Raw genomic sequence first — 22,841 nt, forward strand, 5'->3', positions numbered from 1 at the left:
ATCTTCCTCCTCTTCCAAATTATTTTTTTGTTTTGTTGCTTTGACAAGGCCGCGTATACAACCTTACCGAAGCAGCTTGGTGGCTGGCAAAGCTTAGGAGCTGTCCTTAACAAAACGTCAACGGTGTGCCAGATATCGAACTGTTGCTGTTTATGTCACCTGTTGCTGCTTATGATACCGTCGTTGCCCAACAAGACGATGGTGACATTAAAACTCCAATGATGCTTCATTGCGAGCCTGGCACAAACCATTCGTATTTTATGCCCGACAATCGTGTTACACGGGTGTGGTGCCATTTTCCCCTACCCTCGGCGATGAGAGAGTGGGTGTGGTTGCACTGGTTGGAAATCTCACCATGTGATGTAAGGCCGGGCATTCGAGCTAAGCATGATAGGGGGAATTGAAGCTCGACCAGTTATAGCCAATAGCTGGATTTAACACGCCTCAAACCAGTATCAATTCAACTGATATCGAATTAATCAGTTATTTGGCCTATTGTATTCGGAAAACGTGTATGCAGCGTGAAAGTACCGTGCGCCTCTCGTGTTCAGCTCTATTCCACCGTTGGCCTAAATATATATTCTGTGTTCCTTCTCCCGTGAACGGATGTATTGGTTATTCTTTGGTTTTCCCACCGATCGGTTCCCAACACAATGCAATGAGGTGAATGAACGTCGCTTAAATCATTTTGCATAAGACCATCTTCACGAGATCGTGTGGTAATAGGGAACATCCATAGTGCACTACGTGACTCATGCTGTGCCACAAATATTCACTTTGCTCATACTCACCGAAGGCTCAATCAAGTCGAATTTCCAACAGCAATACACTATGTAATATATCTAGCCTATTCAAAGTGCTTTATGACATCCTTGTTTGCTGCAATTACATTGCACTGTTTCATTTCCTGGTTGAAGTCTGGGGGAGCCGGGGCTGGAGCTATCTCGTGCCTCAGGAGAGGAAGTGATGTATTTAATGTTCCATGAGGCTTGAGCCCTCCACAGCTTCTGTAAATAATGCCCTCATCATTTAGCCAATCATTTATATGATGATCCATGCACACCCTAAGGTCATGGCCAGTTGCTGGGCTGTTGCTGTGGCTCTCTGTGCACAGTTGCACACTATAACCTTTGATTATGAGAAGCTGTCATGTGTTGGCGGCTCTCAAGTTAAGGCCTGTATGTAGTGGTTCAGTGCTTCCAAGAGAAATGATATAGAATCACAATAGCCTTGTGTCCGAAATGTTTATGGCATGTGGGAGAATAGGGAATAGAGAGAGAGTGTGTGTGTGTGTGTGTGTGTGTGTGTGTGTGTTTGTGTGTGTGTGTGTGTGTGTGACAGAGAGACAGAGAGAGAGAAAGACTGGGGCTGTATGTGAACTTTCCATGGATTCTGCAGGCATTCCCATTCTTCCTGTGCATCAGGGGCGCACATTTTTATTATATATATATTTTTATCCAGTCGGATAAACACTCAAAACAGCCTACCAGACTGCTCGGAGGTGTCCACATGGTCCTGAAGTACACCCTGTTCTGCATCACATTCCATTGATAAAACTTTCAGAATGTGGGGGGAGGGACATGTCCCCGTCCTCAGTGAAAGTTGCAACGTTGGTGCAACCAGTGTGTGCCCAGTGGGTTGTTGCACATCATTGCTAAACTCATGTATTTCCATTGAACATTTAACTTCTAATACAGTCTAGTAGTATGGCATTGTGATCAGGGTCTTTTGAATAGACCGGGCAAGCATTAGGCCTATGGGTCCACGTTCTTGGCATGCGGCCATCCAACAAATGACTTTCCCCATTCACTTCAGCTCAGTGAACGTTTCCGATGAACAATGAACAATGTAGCACATGATTATTACACGTGCAATAGATGATATCAAGCTAGTCTGTCGTGCCAATGATATAACATGGCAACACAGGCCCTCCTGACTGTTCTGGGTGGTATTCATTAGACACCAAGCGGAAGAAAACAGACTCAAACGGGGAGGGATTACCTGATCTTGCCCAATAAGAAATCATCATTTTTGTTTCCCGTTGCAAAACGTTTTGATACGGTGGGCACTAATGAATATGACCCAGGTGTTCTTATGGTACCTGGGAGCTAAGCAGCTGGTGATAAACTGATAGGTTCCTGTATCTCACCATCTCCGTCATGGGAGAGGCCAGTGTGTCCAGGTCTGTTGCCCAGCCCAGAGGCCTCATCCTGGACCAATGATGATCCCTTAGGTCAGCCTGTGGGAACAGAGCACCTGGAGCTTCTGCTCTGTGCTACTGTATCTGTACCGTGGGTGACTCATCTCTGTAGGTGTTGTTGCAGCAGATGCAGCAGGTGAAGAAAGACGACGTGGTCTATTGACGTTCTCTATCCTGTCCTCTGTAAAAGTTTTCAAAGAAGGTGTGAAATGAGCAACTTCACACCATGTTGACGTGCAAGACCATTACTGTCCTCTGAATCAGGGTGTTGGACACGTGGCTTAAGAGAGATGGTATTACTGGACACTATAGACATGGTTGAGAGTGTAGTAGGAGTGTAGTAGGAGTGTAGTAGGAGTGCTGAGCACCATTCTAGCACGCTAATAAGCAGGACTGAACTGAACACTGAACTGGCATGCTCAAAGAATTTACAGCATTTAGCATTTAGCCGTTAGCTACCGCCCCAATGTGGTGAAACAACACCCGCTAACTAAACAGGAAATCGCCCCCTTAGAGCATTTGTGGTTACCGTATAGTAAATATTGATGAGCTAACAGAGGTTGTAGAGTTTCTTAGAGGGGTGTATGAAGCAGAGGGAGAGAGAGAGGAAGAGCCCTCATCATCAAAGATGGCGGAAGAGAGGAAGACTAGAGTATAGTGGATGGAAGGATTTGGAGGGTTTAGGATTAGAGGGATACCTAGGAGAGCGCGAGTGTACACACACACACACACACACACACACACACACACACACACACACACACACACACACACACACACACACACACACACACACACACACAGTGCCAATCTCTGCTTCACAGGGCTCCAAAGGGCCCCCAGAGCACAGAGTGCATCAGAAGGCCATGCAGGCACCACATCACCAGCCAGCCATAGGTCACTGTTAGATAGGTATACGTGTAGCAAGACGTGTAGCTGAGGTTAGTATGGAGGTTGTAGGGAGGAGATGTGAATGGAGGTCTGGAAGATCCAGTTATTTTCCCCCTCTGTGTTGAGGCTACTATGACGTGAAGGCTGTTGTATAGGAGATAGTCACTTGCAAATACACATAAATACACATTCACAAACATGTACAAGTCTCTCAAACATGCACATGCTCTGTGTACACCGTCCCACCCACCTAACACACAAGCCCACTATGTGTGTATCCACAGCTGTGTCAGTTGCAGAGCTGGGAGGGCTGTGATGTGATTATTGATTGACAGACAGGGTCGGTGGTTGATGTTGACGTGGAGCGGGTGTCAGACGTGGTGGTGCACCCCGAGGGCTGCTGGGGGTTGGCTATGTACTCTCTGGGAATATTTTGGCTTTTGTCAGCTTCTGACTGGCATACACCGACAGACACACACACACGCGCACACACACACACACACACACACACACACACACACACACACACACACACACACACACACACACACACACACACACACACACACACACACACACACACACACACACACACACACACACACACACACACACACACACACACACACACACACACACACACACACAGCTAGTGCTTCTATGGAACTGAGACACCTGGTGTGTTTGTTCCAGACTGCGTACTCAGCTACTATACTAACATACATGCTGTGACATGTCCTGTGACCAGTCCCTGATGTAATGACATCAAATGCTTACATTCATCTCTGCATTTTATTATGAGTAGTAATGCTTATGATTTGTTATCGAGATACTGTATGTTCTGTAACCCCCCCTATGGTAATGGCCTGGGCTCTGAGTTCCCTCGTCAAGTCATGCAGTTGTAACTATTTGTCCATGTGTGGGATCAGCACCAGCTGAAAGGGTTGCCATGCCAACTCCCATTCCCTTCTGCCTTCTCATCTCCCCCTCTTTCTCTCCGTCCGACCTCACTTTCCCTGCTGCTGTGTCTCAGTGTCCCTGGCTGGTTACTCCTGCCACCTTCTACCCCCAAAATAACCCCTTTCCACCCCCCTCCCTCCTATCCCTCCTCCCCCTCTTCCCATCCTCCTGCTGTGTCTCAATGTCCCCAGGTTTCTGGCTGGTTACTCTCATCTTCCCAGCAATTAGCGTTGTTCTGCCGTGGAGCTTCCTCTGCAGGCTGGAGGGAGGTAACTGACCATAGCCACACACACACACACACACGCACACACACACACACACACACACACACACACACACACACACACACACACACACACACACACACACACACACACACACACACACACACACACACACACACACACACACACACACACACACACACACACACACACACACACACACACACACACACACACACACACACACACACACACAGAGAGAGAAAGAGAGAGGGGGGAGGAGAGGGGAAAGAGAGAGAGAGAGAAGGAAGGAATGAATGGGGGAGAGAGAGCGGGAGGGGAGGAGAGGGGAAATAGAGAGAGAGAGAGAGAGAGAATGAATGGGGGAGAGAGCGCGGGAGGGGAGGAGAGGGGAAAGAGAGAGAGGGAGGGGAGGAGAGGGGAAATAGAGAGAGAGAGAGAATGAATGGGGGAGAGAGCGTGGGAGGGGAGGAGAGGGGAAAGAGAGAGAGAGAGAGAGAGAGAGAGAGAGAGAGAATGAATGGGGAGAGAGAGCAGGAGGGGAGGAGAGGGGAAATAGAGAGAGAGAGAGAGAATGAATGGGGGAGAGAGCGTGGGAGGGGAGGAGAGGGGTAAAGATGGCGTGGTGGGAAGGTGGAGAGAGAGAGAGGGATAAGGGGGAGGAGAGGGAGAAAGAGAGAGGGGAAATGGAGAGAATGAGCGTGGAGATTCCTCTGTGTGGTTTAATTCTCAGGACTGGAGGGAATGGTGAGGAGGGAGGATGTGTCCTTGGTGATGAACTCTGAACTCTTCCTGACTTATGTAGGTCTCCTGTTTCTGCCTTTAACATTTCTTCTGGCACAAGAACTGTGAGTTATAGCGACAGTATCCTATTTAATATTATTTTATGTTGTTGGCACCCGTGACAGCTGGTTGGTGAATTGGGGATTTTTCCATTAAACATTAAACACACATTAATTGGGTAGAAAAACAGCCTTACCTCTTCAGGGATACATGTCCAGGAAGGCATGTGAAGCCAGGTTCTAAACACTTATATGGCCAGACACTTCACACCGTCACAACACGTCCCCAAATCGTTCCCACGAGGGAAAATAAATACCCTCTGTCTCTAGACATGAAAGTATTCCCTCTCTTCTGATATCTCACAGTTCAAATGAACACAAACTGCTATTTTTTCTTAATCCGAGAGCTGAAGGTTTCAAGGTTTCCGGGATAAAAATGTTAATGTTGAATTATGGAACAGCTCTGGAAATAGCGCACACTTGGAAGCGGCCTCCTGAAATATTTAAATATACAGTTTGCTTGCTCTGGCTATGCTGTTGTCCCACATCTCTAACCTGTTTCAGTTTCCCCTCCGTTGTTGAATTTCTCCTAATTAGAAGTGTATATTTATTGGGCATGGCTTTGTTTATGTCTCTGTGTGTGTGTGTGTGTGTGTGTGTGTGTGTGTGTCCTTGCATGCGTCAGTCAGTGGTTGTGTGTGTGTGTGTGTGTGTGTATGTGTGTGTGTGTGTGTAACTTGTCAATGCCTTAACGCTTATTATGAGAAGATCAAAACTACCTTGATGTGGTGTTCTGTCTACCTGATGCATTTCTGAGCTGTTTGAAAAGGGCCCCAGTCGTCTTCATAGAAACTTCCATTCTTGAAGACTGGGGCCCTGTTCAAATAGTCAGCAACTTTTATTATACACACCAGCATCTGTTTTGCAGCAAAAAACGGTGCTTCTACCTGCTAACACACACACACACACACACACACACACACACACACACACACACACACACACACACACACACACACACACACACACACACACACACACACACACACTATGGTTGATGTGTCTGTATTTAGTGGATGTTGGCTCTCACACAATCTTTTCTTTTAATTAGAATAACTCAGAGGCACTTGGGTGTAACGGAAACACCTGGTGGAATGATCATGTGTGGAAGGAGAACAGTATGTTTGTGTGTGTGTGTGTGTGTGTGTGTGTGTGTGTGTGTGTGTGTGTGTGTGTGTGTGTGTGTGTGTGTGTGTGTGTGTGTGTGTGTGTGTGTGTGTGTGTGTGTGTGTGTGTGTGTGAGTGAGAGAGAGAGTTACATATGTGAGTTGTGTCAATGTGTGTGTGTGTGTGAGAGTTGTGTCAGTGTGTGTGTGTGTGTGAGAGTTGTGTCAATGTGTGTGTGTGTGTGTGCACGGCTGTCTTCTCAGTGGGGTGTAATTTCTCAATGCGGCAAGCAGCTCAGGTGGAACTCGGCTGCATGTCAAGGAAAAGCTGCCCATTCTGTTCATTTTGTCTTGCAACATTTTGTTTCCACAGCAAGTTTGGTGGAGCAATTTTGGCACTGCCAGGGTCATAATCACTGTGGTGTGTGTGTGTGTGTGTGTGTGTGTGTGTGTGTGTGTGTGTATCAGGATCATAGTATTTATTTGTGTACTCTGTGTACATTATTAGGGTCATTAGTAGTTCAGTGTGTGTGCCCTCTATCTCTGGTGGGAAAAGGCCTCCTGCCTTTGTCTGTGTGGTAACACCTGGGCTCCACTGCATCCTGGTTAATCATTTTCTGTTCCTCGTACTCAGCTCCTCCTGATATTTGGATAGAGTATATATGTGCTGTTGAGATACAATTTATTAGGTACACCTGTCTACTACCGGGTTGGACCTCTCCCTTTGTCTCCGGAACTGCCTGAATTCTCCGGGGCATGGAAACGTTGCTCAATTGGTATCAAGGGACCTAACGTGTGCCCGGGAAACATTCCCCACACCATTACACCACCGGTCTGTACCGTTGACACCAGGTAGGATGGGGCCATGGAATCATGCTACTTACGGCAAATCCTGACTCTGCCATCAGCATTACACAGGAGAAACCGGGATTTGTTGTACCAGACAATGTTTTTCCACTCCTCAATAGTCAAGTGTTGGAGATCGCGTGTCAGCTGGAGCTGCTTCTTCTTCTTGCCTCTCGTGTCAAAGGTTGCATGTTCGAATCCAGCACTAGAAAATTGTCCCCAACTTTTACCTTAACCATTCCGAGTTAATGCCTAACCTTAAGATTTCTAAGGTTATGCCTAAATTTAACCCTAGCCTTAAAAATTAAAGGGGAACGTCACCCTGGGGGAATCTAGGCTTGTTTTCATCATGTCTGAGGCATTTCTAGGTCAGTGTGATGTGTTTCACATATAGGCTCTATGTTATACTGATCGCACTATACGTTTCTGTAGGTGTAGATATTGTTGTCCTTGTTCGAAAGAGCCATTGGACATCTTTCAGCGATGTTCCTGTTGGCGTATTCATTACTAAATATACAAGCAGACAACAACATTTCAGTTTCAAACGACAACTTGTGTTGGGCGGTACTTCATGCTCTGGCCCCAATCCTCCACAAAGGATTTTTGAAAAGGACGCGGACACTACTGTAACAACAATCCTTTGGGCAAAACTGATTCAAGTGATTCCTCTCATCAACAGGAATTCGACGATGGAGCATCTGTTAGCTTCATGGTGACATTCAACCATACATTCAACTAGAATATAGCAAAGAGGATTCAAAACAAAGAGTTGCATTTAGCTAACATTAGAAGTTTAGCTCCCATGTGGCACAGCGGTCTAAGGCACTGCATCTCAGTGCGAGAGGCGTCACTACGCACCCTGGTTTGATTCCAGGCTGCATCATAACCGGCTGTGATTGGGAGGGCGGCGCACAATTGGCCCAGCGTCGTCTGGTTTAGGTTTTGGCCGGGGTAGGCCGTCATTAGAAATAAGAATCAATCACACAAATAGTCAACCTCACAAATAGTCAAGACACCAGATAGGATTCCAAACAGATGTAAATACAATTATTGCATATCTAGCAAGCTAGCTGGCTACGTTTACTAGCCGTCAGTGAGGAGAAACAATAATACAAAAATGTACTGTTGTAAATCTCTAAAACCGAAGGTTTTACCATAAAAATATTTGCCTAAGCTTCCTCGATAGACATGGCTGAAGGTAGATACTGTCTGCCTATTGAGGCTCATTTGTACGGTCTGGTCACTGTAAAAGGTTTGAGTGTAATGCCATATTTCTTTCTATTAGGCTAGATATTGTTGTAAATGTAATCTCTGTGCCTGTGCATTAGTTTGCATGTTCAACTAGTCTACCCTAATGGTGATGTTATGCTGGCATGGTTGTTCAAACTGTACAATGGAGTATAATTTGAGGTAGTTTTTTTGTCTTACAGACAATATCGTGTCGTGCCTGGGCTTCTTCCTGTTGTGGATTCTAGATACAGAAACATAATTCCTTTGCCTGCATGTTTCAATGTAGCAGATCTGTATCCCGTGTACTGTATCCCTCTTGAGGGATTAGACATTATGCTGGATTTCAAGCAGATGACTCATGAGGAGCTGAATGGCAGTTTGATCATGACAACACTCCTCCCACGGCTTTACAAGTATTCCCAGAACTTACTGTATGTTTCTTTGGAATGGCAATCCCAGTGGGTGCTCTGTTCAGAGGGTGCACCGGGGAACAGTGGGTTAACTGCCTTGTTCAGGGGCAGAACGACAGATTTTTCTTACCTTGTCAGCTCAGGAATTCAATCCAGCAACCTTTCGGTTACCGGCCCAACGCTCTAATCACTAGGCTACCTGGCGCCCATAACTACCAGGACCAGTGCACACACCACTCACAGCATGAAACTACCCATAACCACCAGCACCAGCACACACACCGTTCACAGCATGAAGCCAAACCACAAAACGTAAATAAATAATAACAATAATCCCATCTTCACCCCTGATTGGAGGACCTCAAACATTTACCCTGTACATTTCTGTATATACTTATTTCAACACTCATCAATTCCACCCTTCAGACAGACACAGATCAACCCCAATAAATCACAGATCGTTCCCAATAAATCATCATTCGACCATTTCCTCTCGCAATTCTCCCATGGTGACTCACTAGGGACATATAACATTCTTGTTGAATACCCAGTTCTCTTGAGTTAGCATTAAATAGTGTACACTCCCCTGTATTTTTGAATTGGACAAATAAACAAATATTCTTTGGGCAGACAATTTTCAAAGATTGATAGAAAAACCCATATTTATTTAATGGTGGTTCTACATCAGGGCTCTCCTAACCTGTTCCTGGTGAGACACTGTCCTGTAGGTTTTCACTCCAACTCTAATCTAGCACACCTGATTCTAATAATTAGCTGGTTGATAAACCGAACCAGGTTCGTTACAACTGGGGTGGGAGCGTAAAACCTATAGGAGGATAGATCTCCAGGAACAGGGTTGGAGTTAAAACCTACAGGAGTGTAGATCTTCAGGAACAGGGTTGGCGTTAAAACCTACAGGAGGATAGATCTCCAGGAACAGGTTTGGAGTTAAAACCTACAGGAGGGTAGATCGCCAGGAACACGGTTGGCGTTAAAACCTAGAGGAGGATAGATCTCCAGGAACAGGGTTGGCGTTAAAACCTAGAGGAGGATAGATCTCCAGGAACAGGGTTGGCGTTAAAACCTACAGGAGGATAGATCTCCAGGAACATTGTTGGAGTTAAAATCTACAGGAGGGTAGATCTCCAGGAACAGGGTTGGAGTTAAAACCTACAGGATAGATCTCCAGGAACAGGGTTGGCGTTAAAACCTAGAGGAGGATAGATCTCCAGGAACAGGGTTGGCGTTAAAACCTAGAGGAGGATAGATCTCCAGGAACAGGGTTGGAGTTAAAACCTACAGGAGGATAGATCTCCAGGAACAGGGTTGGCGACCCCTGTTCTACATGGTCTTATGCTTTGCCACACTGGCTGTGTTTACACAGGCAGCCCAATTTAGACCTTATTTCCACTCATTGGCTTCGGTACACTGGCAATTGTGTTCGGCATTGGGAGCTGGGGAAGCTGAGACTCTTTGTGTTTCTGGTGACGGGCCTGTTCTGTCTATGGTGAAGGGCCAGCTGGATTAGACTCTGCCAAAAGTGGTGTAGGGCCTCTTAACCACTAACTGTTTGGTCCTCTTGCAGAAGATTTGCTGGTACTGCATTTTATACTCTTTGTGGATGGAACGTAGGGCAACACGCCTTTGTTGATAAAGGTATCAACCGAATGGGACCGGCTAGGGTCTTGTTTAGGAATAACGAGGGGACACTGGGAGCTGCTTTTAAGAGGTAAGATAAGTCAACAAAGTAAATGGGCTGGGGGGTTTAAAGAAGGTGTGAAAAGTCTTAGGAAGGCAGTTCTTACGCGATATAAATGGTTGTGTATGGGAGATTGAGGAGAAATGGCACCTCAATCGCTCTCATGCACAACAATACATTTACTGTCTAAGCACAACCTAAAACCCCTTCCTCATGTCAAAGTACTGTCTGTAAACCTCCCCCAGCCCATCGACTGACAGATCATTCTTGTCAATAAGTATCCATTTGCAGGGGAATTTTGTAGACATGTCTTTGTATTGTCTTTTGAGAATCTGCAGAGAAGAATGAGGTGGTTACGTCAGTGTCCCTTGCTGGTTTCTGTCCCAAAATCTTGTTGTGCTCCATAACCGCAAAGTGGGTCTGCTCCCTCATGCTTGTGTACACACAATGCCTCGGCTTTGGGCTATTTTTCAGCAGGGCACTGTGGAATGACTCCAGATAACCTGAGTTTTACAAAAAGAAAAGGTCAAAAGCAGGGTAGACTAAATTGATGACATGGTCTGGAAGGTACTACCCAATTCATGTTTATAACATGCGTACTGTAAATTGAGCTAACCACGCCACTCATTGTATTGATCTCTATTAGACTGGATAGCTAAGCATACCTAACATGGATTTTTCAATGTTGTCAGCTTGCTGTTAGTTAACTAGCATCACTAAATTGGCAGCAAGATTACTAGCCAGCTGAGACGGGCTGAGAACAAACTAACCAACCATAGAGGATTTATACACTTTCCTCGTTACTACCAACACACAAACAGAGAGTGAGTTAGCTAAATCTATTTTTAGTAACGGAGTGTTTTCCAGACAAGGGTTGAATAGATGACTACCAAATTGAAATACCAAATAAGAGTAACATTAGCTATCTCACAGCAGCTAACGTCAGTTAAAGATAGAAACCACAAACAAACATGTTTACTTTGCTGAATGAAGCTACCAATCTAGCAGTGACTACCATGACATAAGTTAAATTGATTGACAGTGTCTATACCCAAAATATAGCTATATGCATTATCTGATAGCTTTCAGAGTTCAATACGGGACTGTAACTTTAGCTAGCTAGCTAGCTAATTTACCCAGCTAGTCCAGATAGGCTAGCAAGATAGCTAACGTTAGGTTACCTCTAGTTGAGAATCTTCCGTTTTGTTGTGAAGGAAAAAAAATTGGTGGTATCGCATCACTTCTCAGCTGTCGTCTAAATGGATTACTCATCAGTTCAGACTGAAAATCCCTCTGATAATCTTTGGTCACCGCATCATTTTTGCCAGCTGCATAATCAGGTTAAATCCCTGGTAGGTAGAATGGTGAAAGGTTCCACATTTTGTTGCTCGTTTGTAATTAGCACAACCAGGCACACCACACGGGCATGATGACAAACAATAGTGAAAAACAAACGTTTAAAAAAGATATGTCCTCGAGTAGTTCTGAGATTACTGTGTGTTTGTCGTTCCAAGTAAACAACACCGTTATTCAAGTTTGTGGGTACTGCATTTTATACTCTTTGTGGATGGAACATAGGGCAACACGCCTTACGTTCCCTACCTAGCGTGCGGTATCAGCATTTGCTATGAACGGCGGACTTGTGGTTCACTATGAGCAGGCGAATACACAGGGAGTTGAAACTTCCTGATTCTACCAGTGAAATGAAAATGTGCGAGTTCTAGCTTGTGCCGTTCTGCATACCAATGTTGTACTAACCCGGTATTTGCCTGTTTGTGGTCGCCTGTTAGCTTGCACAATTTTTGCCATTCTCCTTCGACCTCTCATCAATGAGCTGTTTTCACCCACAGGACTGCCACTGACTGGATGTTTTTGTTTGTCGCACCATTCTCGGTAAAAACTAGACACCGTTGTGCGTGAAAAGCCCAGCAGGCCGGCCGTTTCTGATATACTGCAATCGGCGAGCTGGCGCCGATGATCATACCACGCTCAAAGTTGCTTGGGTCACTTGTTTTGCCCATTCTAACATTCAATCGAACAGTAACTGAATGCCTTGATGCCTGTCTGCCTGCGTTATATATATAGACCACGTGACTCACTGTCTGTATGAACAAACCATTTTCGGGAACATACCTAATAAACTGGCCAGATAATGACTCCTGGTCGGTGGTTGGTAGTTTAGCCAAACCCCACCCCTTATCTTAATAATCTCTGTCACTTCCAGTACAGTGGACCTTGTTGACATAAGCAGTGTGTGTGCTCTAGAGATAATGCAGCGATAATGGACCATTTTCAGTAGATGATCAGCATTGATATGAAGACAATTCCAAATGACCTTTACATTCCCATTTGTCATCTCAGACTCCTCTCCTCTGTCTCCAGAGTGGGAGGGAGGAGAGACATGAAGAGAGCAAGGAGAGAGAGGAGAGGTACGAGAGGGAGCAGAGTGTATATAGCAAGAAGAGGAAGAATAAAGGAGAGAGAGGAGAGGGAAGAGCGGAGCAGACGGTATATAGCAAGGAGATGAAGAACAGAGGAGAGGGAGGAGAGAGAATAGAGGGAAGAGGGTGGAGGAGAAGGAGAGGGAGGAGAGGGAGGGGGAAGTGAAGTATGAGAGGTAGGACAGAGAATAGAGGGAGGAGAGGTATGGGCATGGAGCAGATGGTGAAATATGGAGAGAGCCCTCTTCATTTATTTAACACTGACGAGAACACAACATTATGGAGAGAGGGAGGGAGAGAGACGGTGAGAGAGAGCGAATAGGATGGGTGGGAGGAGTGTGTGAGATTGAATGAAGAGGGAGAGGAGGAGACAGAAACAATGAGTGAGAGAAAGTTAAAGACTGATTAAGGTAGAAGTCAGAGGGATAGAGAGAGAGAAAGAGAGAGAGAGAGAGAGAGAGAGAGAGAGAGAGAGAGAGAAAGAGAGAGAGAGCGAGAGAGAGAGAGAGAGAGAGAGGCAAAGAGAGAGAGAGAGAGAGAGAGAGAGAGAGAGAGAGAGAGCTGGTGAGCAGCCTGTTTAGTGCTCCCAGAACTCAACAGCATGAACGTTTAATGAGCAGGCATTCCGCTTGGGCTGTCCACAATTTGTGTGTGTGTGTGTGTTGGTTTCTGTGTGGGTGTGGTTGTGTGTGTGGATGTTTCCACATGTATTCCAACAGCATTTCTTAACACATGTGTGCATTCAATATGAGGGGTATTCTGACTATGCATTATGTACACTGAGTGTACAAAACATTAAGGACACCTGCTCTTTCCATGACATAGACTGACCTGGTGAATCCAGGTGAAAGCTACGATCCCGTATTGAGGTCACCTGTTAAATCCACTTCAATCAGTGTAGAGGAAGGGGAGGAGACAGGTTAAAGAAGGATGTTTAAGCTTTGAGACAACTGAAACATGGATTGCGTGTGTGCCATTCAGAGGGTGAATGGGCAAGACAAGAGATTTAAGAGCCTTTGAATGGGGTATGGTAGTAGGTGCCAGGTGCACCAGTTTCAAATCAAATCAAATTTTATTTGTCACAAACACATGGTTAGCAGATGTTAATGCGAGTGTAGCAAAATGCTTGTGCTTCTAGTTCCGACAATGCAGTAATAACCAACGAATAATCTAACCTAACAATTCCACAACTACTACCTTATACACACAAGTGTAAAGGGATAAAGAATATGTACATAAAGATGTATGAATGAGTGATGGTACAGAACGGCATAGGCAAGATGCTGTGGCATAGTGGCATAAAAAGTGGCATAAAAGTGGCAGAGTTTAAAGTGGCTAGTGATACATGTATTACATAAAGATGGCAAGATGCAGTATATGGAAATAGAGTACAGTATATACATATGAGATGAGTAATGTAGGGTATGTAAACGTTATATTAAGTGGAATTGTGATACATTTTTTACATCAATTTCCATTATTAAAGTGGCTGGAGTTGAGTCAGTGTGTTGGCAGCCGCCACTCAATGTTAGTGGTGGCTGTTTAACAGTCTGGTGGCCTTGAGATAGAAGCTGTTTTTCAGTCTCTCGGTCCCTGCTTTGATGCACCTGTACTGACCTTGCCTTCTCGATGATAGCGGGGTGAACATGCGGTGGCTCAGGTGGTTGTTGTCCTTGATGATCTTTATGGCCTTCCTGTGACATCGGGTGGTGTAGGTGTCCTGGAGGGCAGGTAGTTTGCCCCCGGTGATGCGTTGTGCAGACCTCACTACCCTCTTGAGAGCCTTACGGTTGTGGGCGGAGCAGTTGCCGTACCAGGCGGTGATACAGCCCGACAGGATGCTCTCGATTGTGCCTCTGTAAAAGTTTGTGAGTGCTTTTGGTGACAAGCCGAATTTCTTCAGCCTCCTGAGGTTGAAGAGGCGCTGCTGCACCTTCTTCACAACGCTGTCTGTGTGGGTGAACCAATTAAGTTTTTCCGTGATGTGTACGCCGAGGAACTTAACCTGTTGCGACTACCAAACCCGGATCCGGGATTCTATTTATAGACCTAAGCTCATTACCATAACGCAACGTTAACTATTCATGAAAATCGCAAATGAAATGAAATAAATATGCTAGCTCTCAAGCTTAGCCTTTTGTTAACAACACTGCCATCTCAGATTTTCAAAATATGCTTTTCAACCATAGGAAAACAATAATTTGTGTAACAGTAGCTAGCTAGCGTAGCATTTAGCGTTAGCATTAGCGTTAGCATTAGCGTTAGCATTTAGCAGGCAACTATCACAAAAACAAGTAAAGCCTTCAAATAAAATAACTTACCTTTGAAGAACTTCTGATGTTTTCAATGAGGAGACTCTCAGTTAGATAGCAGATGCTCCGTTTTTCCAAAAAGATTCTTTGTATATTAGAAATAGCTCCGTTTTGTACATCACATTTGGCTACCAAAAAAAAAAAAAAAAAAAAAAAAAAAAAACGAAAATTCAGCCCTCAAAACGCGAACTTTTTTCCAAATTAACTCCATAATATCGACTGAAACATGGCAAACGTGGTTTAGAATCAATCCTCAAGGTGTTTTTCCACATATCTCTTCAATGATATATCCTTCGTGGAAGCCTGGTTTCTCCTTGCTCTCAAATGGAAAAATAATTGCACCTGGCTTTACGCTCCAATTTCGACGCAGGGACACCAGGCGGACACTTGGAAAATGTAGTCTCTTATGGTCAATCTTCCAATGATATGCCTACAAATACGTCACAATGCTGCTAACACTTTGGGGGAACGACAGAAAGTGTAGGCTCATTCCTTGCGCAATCACAGCCATATAAGGAGACAATGGAAAACAGAGCTTCAGAAATTCTGCTCATTTCCTGGTTGATGCATCATCTTGGTTTCGCCTGTAGAATGAGTTCTGGGGCACTTACAGACAATATCTTTGCAGATTCTGAAACTTCAGAGTGTTTTCTTTCAAAAACTGTCAAGAATATGCATAGTCGAGCATCTTTTCGTGACAAAATATCGCGCTTAAAACGGGAACGTTTTTTATCCAAAAATGAAATAGCGCCCCTAGAGATCAAAGAGGTTAAAACTTACTACCCTCTCCACTACTGTCCCGTCGATGTGGATAGGGGGGTGCTCCCTCTGCTGTTTCCTGAAGTCCACGATCATCTCCTTTGTTTTGTTGACGTTGAGTGTGAGGTTATTTTTCCTGACACCACACTCTGAGGGCCCTCACCTCCTCCCTGTAGGCCGTCTCGTTGTTGTTGGTAATCAAGCCTACCACTGTAGTGTCATCTGCAAACTTGATGATTGAGTTGGAGGCGTGCATGGCCACGCAGTCGTGGGTGAACAGGGAGTACAGGAGAGGGCTCAGAACGCACCCATGTGGGGCCCCAGTGTTGAGGATCAGCGGGGTGGAGATCTTGTTGCCTACCCTCACCACCTAGGGGTGGCCCGTCAAGATGTCCAGTACCCAGTTGCACAGGGCAGGGTCGAGACCCAGGGTCTCAAGCTTGTCGACGAGTTTGGAGGGTAATATGGTGTTGAATGCTGAGCTGTAGTCGATGAACAGCATTCTCACATAGGTATTCCTCTTGCCCTGATGGGTTAGGGCAGTGTGCAGTGTGCTTGCGATTGCATTGTCTGTGGACCTATTTGGGCTGTAAGCAAATTGGAGTGGGTCTAGGGTGTCAGGTAGGGTGGAGGTGATATGGTCCTTGACTAGTCTCTCAAAGCACTTCATGATGACGGAAGTGAGTGCTACTGGGCTGTAGTCGTTTAGCTCAGTTACCTTAGCTTCCTTGGGAACAGGAACAATGGTGTCCCTCTTGAAGCATGTGGGGACAGCAGACTGGGATAAGGATTGATTGAATATGTCCGTAAACACACCAGCCAGCTGGTCTGCGCATGCTCTGAGGACGCGGCTGGGGATGTCGTCTGGGCCTGCAGCCTTGCGAGGGTTAACCTGTTTAAATGTTTTACTCACCTTGGCTGCAGTGAAGGAGAGTCCGCAGGTTTTGGTAGCGGGCCGTGTCAGTGACACTGTATTGTCCTCAAAGCGAGCAAAGGAGTTATTTAGTCTGTCTCTGAGCAAGGCATCCGGGTCCGCAACAGGGCTGGTTTTCTTTTTGTAATCCGTGATTGACTGTAGACCCTGCCACATACCTCTTGTGTCTGAGCCGTTGAATTGCGACTCTACTTTGTCTCTATACTGACGCTTAGCTTGTTTGATTGCCTTGCGGAGGGAATAGCTACACTGTTTGTATTCGGTCATGTTTCCGGTCACCTTGCCCTGGTTAATTAAAAGCAGTGGTTTGCGCTTTCAGTTTAGCGCGATTGCTGCCATCAATCCACGGTTTCTGGTTTGGGAATGTTTTAATAGTTGCTGTTGGTACGACATCGCCGATGCACTTTCTAATGAACTCGCTCACCGAATCAGCGTATTCGTCAATGTTGTTGTTGGACGCAATGCGAAACATATCCCAATCCACATGATCGAAGCAGTCTTGAAGAGTGGAATCAGATTGGTCGGACCAGCATTGAACAGACCTCAGCGCGGGAGCTTTCTGTTTTAGTTTCTGTCTATAAGCTGGAAGCAACAAAATGGAGTCGTGGTCAGTTTTTCCGAAAGGAGAGCGGGGGAGGGCCTTATATGCATCGCGGAAGTTAGAATAACAATGATCCAGGGTTTTACCAGCCCTGGTTGCACAATCGATATGCTGATAGAATTTAGGGAGTCTTGTTTTCAGATTAGCCTTGTTAAAATCCCCAGCTACAATGAATGCAGCATCAGCCACAGTTTGTGTCAAGAACTGCAACACTGCTGGGTTTTTCATGCCCAACAGTTTCCTGTGTGTATTAAGAATGGTCCACCACCCACAGGAAATCCAGCAACTCAATAGTAGGAAGGTGTTATTAATGTTTTGTACGTTCAGTGTATATACTGGGTGTATTTTTACTTGTGTGTGTGTGTGTGTGTGTGTTTGTACGTGTGTGTGTGTGTGTACATGTGTGAGTGTGTACATGTGTGTGTGTGTGTGTGTGTGTGTGTGTGTGTGTGTGTGTGTGTGTGTGTGTGTGTGTGTGTGTGTGTGTGTGTGTGTGTGTGTGTGGGTGTGTGTGTACATGTGTGTGTGTAGTCTGTCTGTCTGGAGAGTGATGGAGGACTAGGATACATTTCATCAATACACTAATCTCAAGTCAGCTTTACAGTCTTTCCCCCCTGTAAAGTCAGGATTTGCTCCTGTATGGTCTAGGCCTAGCCACAGAAATGAAGTGTGTAGTAGGAAGGAAAGAGGAAATGGTTTGTGTCCAAGGCAGGGTTAGAGTGAGTGAATTAGGGTCTGGGCAGTCATTATTCCAGATCTACAAAGACTAATGGTTTACATCACAGACAGAGCGGTGTGCGAGATCAGGGTAGCTGTGTGTGTGTGTGTGTGTATGTGCGTGCGTGCGTGTGTGTGTGTGTTTGTGTGTGTGTGTGTGTGTGTGTGTGTGTGTGTGTGTGTGTGTGTGTGTGTGTGTGTGTGTGTGTGTTAAAAGAGAGAGAATGGGATCTGGTAGGAATAACGGCAGGAAAGAGGAAGTGGATGAGACCATTTTTTAGCAATTACCATAGAATGACAGTGTAATTCAATATAAGAATGATAAGCAGGGGCAAACTGGCCACCTGGAATTTTGGGCATATGCCTGATGGGCTGGTCCATTTTTTGCCTAGTGGGCCTGTCTAAGATGAGTTTTTTAGTACAAAATTATATTTATCTGTCAAGTAATGGTGACCTCAAGTAATGCAATGGGCTGGTGTAGGGGCCTCAAGTAATACAATGGGCTGGTATGGGGGCCTCAAGTAATACAATGGGCTGGTGTGGGGGCCTCAAGTAATACAATGGGCTGGTGTGGGGGCCTCAAGTAATACAATGGGCTGGTGTAGGGGCCTCAAGTAATATAATGGGCTGGTGTGGGGTCTCAAGCAATACAATGGGCTGATGTGGGGGCCTCAAGCAAGACAATGGGCTGGTGTGGAGGCCTCAAGCAAGACAATGGGCTGGTGTGGGGGCCTCAAGTTATCAATGGGCTGGTGTGGGGGCCTCAAGCAATACAGTGGGCTGATGTGGGGGCCTCAAGCAATATAATGGGCTGGTGTGGGGGCTTCAAGCAATACAATGGGCTGGTGTGGGGGCCTCAAGCAATACAATGGGCTGGTGTGGGGGCCTCAAGTAATACAATGGGCTGGTGTGGGGGCCTCAAGCAATACAATGGGCTGATGTGGGGGCCTCAAGCAATACAATGGGCTGGTGTGGGGGTTTCAAGTAATACAATGGGCTGGTGTGGGGGCATCAAGCAATGCAATGGGCTGGTGTGGGGGCCTCAAGCAATATAATGGGCTGGCGTGGGGGCATCAAGTAATACAATGGGCTGGTATGGGGGCCTCAAGTAATACAATGGGCTGGTGTGGGGGCCTCAAGTAATACAATGGGCTGGTGTGGGGGCCTCAAGTAATACAATGGGCTGGTGTAGGGGCCTCAAGTAATATAATGGGCTGGTGTGGGGTCTCAAGCAATACAATGGGCTGATGTGGGGGCCTCAAGCAAGACAATGGGCTGGTGTGGAGGCCTCAAGCAAGACAATGGGCTGGTGTGGGGGCCTCAAGTTATCAATGGGCTGGTGTGGGGGCCTCAAGCAATACAGTGGGCTGATGTGGGGGCCTCAAGCAATATAATGGGCTGGTGTGGGGGCTTCAAGCAATACAATGGGCTGGTGTGGGGGCCTCAAGCAATACAATGGGCTGGTGTGGGGGCCTCAAGCAATATAATGGGCTGGTGTGGGGGCCTCAAGCAATACAATGGGCTGATGTGGGGGCCTCAAGCAATACAATGGGCTGGTGTGGGGGTTTCAAGTAATACAATGGGCTGGTGTGGGGGCCTCAAGCAATACAATGGGCTGATGTGGGGGCCTCAAGCAATACAATGGGCTGGTGTGGGGGCATCAAGCAATGCAATGGGCTGATGTGGGGGCCTCAAGCAATACAATGGGCTGGTGTGGGGGTTTCAAGTAATACAATGGGCTGGTGTGGGGGCATCAAGCAATGCAATGGGCTGATGTGGGGGCCTCAAGCAATACAATGGGAAGAGACGATTTCTGGTCCAAGCCACCCCTGATGATAAGAGAGAAGATGGGGAGAGAGAGAAAATGGAAGAAGGAGAGATAGAGGAAAGAGAGCAATCTGATGGAGAGCTCGTGACAGACTGAGAGAAAAAGGAAGAGAGAGAGAGAGATGAAAACAGTGAGACACTCAGCCACGGGAGAGAGAGGAAAGCAGTGAGACACTCAGCCACGGGAGAGAGAGAGAGAGGAAAGCAGTGAGACACTCAGCCACGGAAGAGAGAGAGAGAGGAAAGCAGTGAGACACTCAGCCACGGGAGAGAGAGGAAAGCAGTGAGACACTCAGCCACGGGAGAGAGAGGAAAGCAGTGAGACACTCAGCCACGGGAGAGAGAGGAAAGCAGTGAGACACTCAGCCACGGAAGAGAGAGGAAAGCAGTGAGACACTCAGCCACGGGAGAGAGAGAGGAAAGCAGTGAGACACAGCCACGGAAGAGAGAGGAAAGCAGTGAGACACTCAGCCACGGGAGAGAGAGAGGAAAGCAGTGAGACACAGCCACGGAAGAGAGAGAGGAAAGCAGTGAGACACTCAGCCACGGGAGAGAGAGGAAAGCAGTGAGACACAGCCACGGAAGAGAGAGAGAGAGGAAAGCAGTGAGACACTCAGCCACGGGAGAGAGAGGAAAGCAGTGAGACACTCAGCCACGGAAGAGAGAGGAAAGCAGTGAGACACTCAGCCACGGGAGAGAGAGAGGAAAGCAGTGAGACACAGCCACGGAAGAGAGAGGAAAGCAGTGAGACACTCAGCCACGGGAGAGAGAGAGGAAAGCAGTGAGACACAGCCACGGAAGAGAGAGAGAGAGGAAAACAGTGAGACACTCAGCCACGGGAGAGAGGGGAAAGCAGTGAGACACTCAGCCACGGAAGAGAGAGGAAAGCAGTGAGACACTCAGCCATGGAAGAGAGAGAGAGAGGAAAACAGTGAGACACAGCCACGGAAGAGAGAGAGAGAGGAAAACAGTGAGACACAGCCACGGAAGAGAGAGAGAGAGGAAAGCAGTGAGACACTCAGACACGGAAGAGAGAGAGAGAGGAAAGCAGTTAGACACTCAGACACGAGAGAGAAATGAGAGAGGAAAACAGTGAGACACTCAGCCACGGGAGAGAGAGGAAAGCAGTGAGACACTTAGCCACGGAAGAGAGAGGAAAGCAGTGAGACACTCAGCCACGGAAGAGAGAGAGAGAGGAAACAGTGAGACACAGCCACGGAAGAGAGAGAGAGAGGAAAGCAGTGAGACACAGCCACGGAAGAGAGAGAGAGAGGAAAGCAGTGAGACACAGCCACGGAAGAGAGAGAGAGAGGAAAGCAGTTAGACACTCAGACACGAGAGAGAAATGAGAGAGGAAAGCAGTCAGACACTCAGCCACGGGAGAGTAACGAGAGAGGAAAGCAGTCAGACACTCAGCCACGGGAAAGAGAGAGGAAAGCAGTTAGACACCCAGACACGAGAGAAAGATGAGAGAAGAAAGCAGTGAGACACTCAGCCACGGGAGAGAGAGAGAGAGGAAAGCAGTGAGACACAGCCACGGAAGAGAGAGAGAGAGGAAAGCAGTGAGACACAGCCACGGAAGAGAGAGAGAGAGGAAAGCAGTTAGACACTCAGACACGAGAGAGAAATGAGAGAGGAAAGCAGTCAGACACTCAGCCACGGGAGAGTAATGAGAGAGGAAAGCAGTCAGACACTCAGCCACTGGAGAGAGAGAGGAAAGCAGTTAGACACCCAGACACGAGAGAAAGATGAGAGAAGAAAGCAGTGAGACACTCAGCCACGGGAGAGAGAGAGAGAGGAAAGCAGTGAGACACAGCCACGGAAGAGAGAGAGAGAGGAAAGCAGTGAGACACAGCCACGGAAGAGAGAGAGAGAGGAAAGCAGTTAGACACTCAGACACGAGAGAGAAATGAGAGAGGAAAGCAGTCAGACACTCAGCCACGGGAGAGTAATGAGAGAGGAAAGCAGTCAGACACTCAGCCACGGGAGAGAGAGAGGAAAGCAGTTAGACACTCAGACACGAGAGAAATAGAGAGAGGAAAGCAGTGAGACAATCAGCCACGGGAGAGAAATGAGAGAGTTATAGAGATAGACATGGGTAAACAGAGAGAGAGAGACAGCGAGCGAGAGACAGAGAGAGAGAGAGAGAGAGACAGAGAGAGAGAGAAAGAGAGCTAAAGCGATAGACACAAGGAGAGAGAGGGAAAAAGAGGAGTCCATGCCAAAAAGGTGCTCTGGTCTATAAATACAGAGTGAAACACTCACAACATCAATAACAGCCCTGTCAACATCCTAACGTTCTCTATCGTTAGCCCAGGGATCGCACCGGATTGGTCGGTCTCATGAGATGAGATGACTTGCTGTATTGGTCTGTTTACCGGAGTGATCTGCCAGTCTGTGCCCTTATCCCTCTTTCTCTCTCTTCCCTCCACCCCCCTCTCGTCTCCTCCTCCTACTCTCCTGTCTTCCACTCCACTCCCCCGACTGTCTGTGCCCCCATCCTTCTCTCTCCATCTCTCCATCCTTTCATCTCCCTCTTGTCCTCCTCTCCTGTCTTCCCCTCTACTCCTCAAGAGGTTATTTATAGAATGACTCCGGATGCATCTCTCCTCCTCTCCTCTCCTCCACTGCTCTAGGCCCACGCTGGTTTCCATCTCGGGCAAGGATTCTCTCTTCTTTTTTTCATTTCATTCCTCTCTTTCTGTGTGTGTCTGTCCCCTGTTTTCTCAATGGGTTGATGGGTTCAAGGGACACGGCACCTTTTACATTTCTTCCTTCCCTTTTTCACTCTCTCTTCCCTACAAGCTCCTCTTTATCATAT

General features: G+C 46.7%; 1 protein-coding gene across 1 annotated transcript in view; it reads left to right on the top strand.

Moving 5' to 3' along the window:
- Positions 1-22,841, top strand: part of LOC139424533 (regulating synaptic membrane exocytosis protein 1-like) — a 91,070-nt gene that overhangs the window by 886 nt on the left and 67,343 nt on the right. The window lies entirely within an intron of this gene.

Source organism: Oncorhynchus clarkii, chromosome 13 (assembly GCF_045791955.1).
Source record: "Oncorhynchus clarkii lewisi isolate Uvic-CL-2024 chromosome 13, UVic_Ocla_1.0, whole genome shotgun sequence".
Taxonomy (NCBI): Eukaryota; Metazoa; Chordata; class Actinopteri; order Salmoniformes; family Salmonidae; genus Oncorhynchus; species Oncorhynchus clarkii.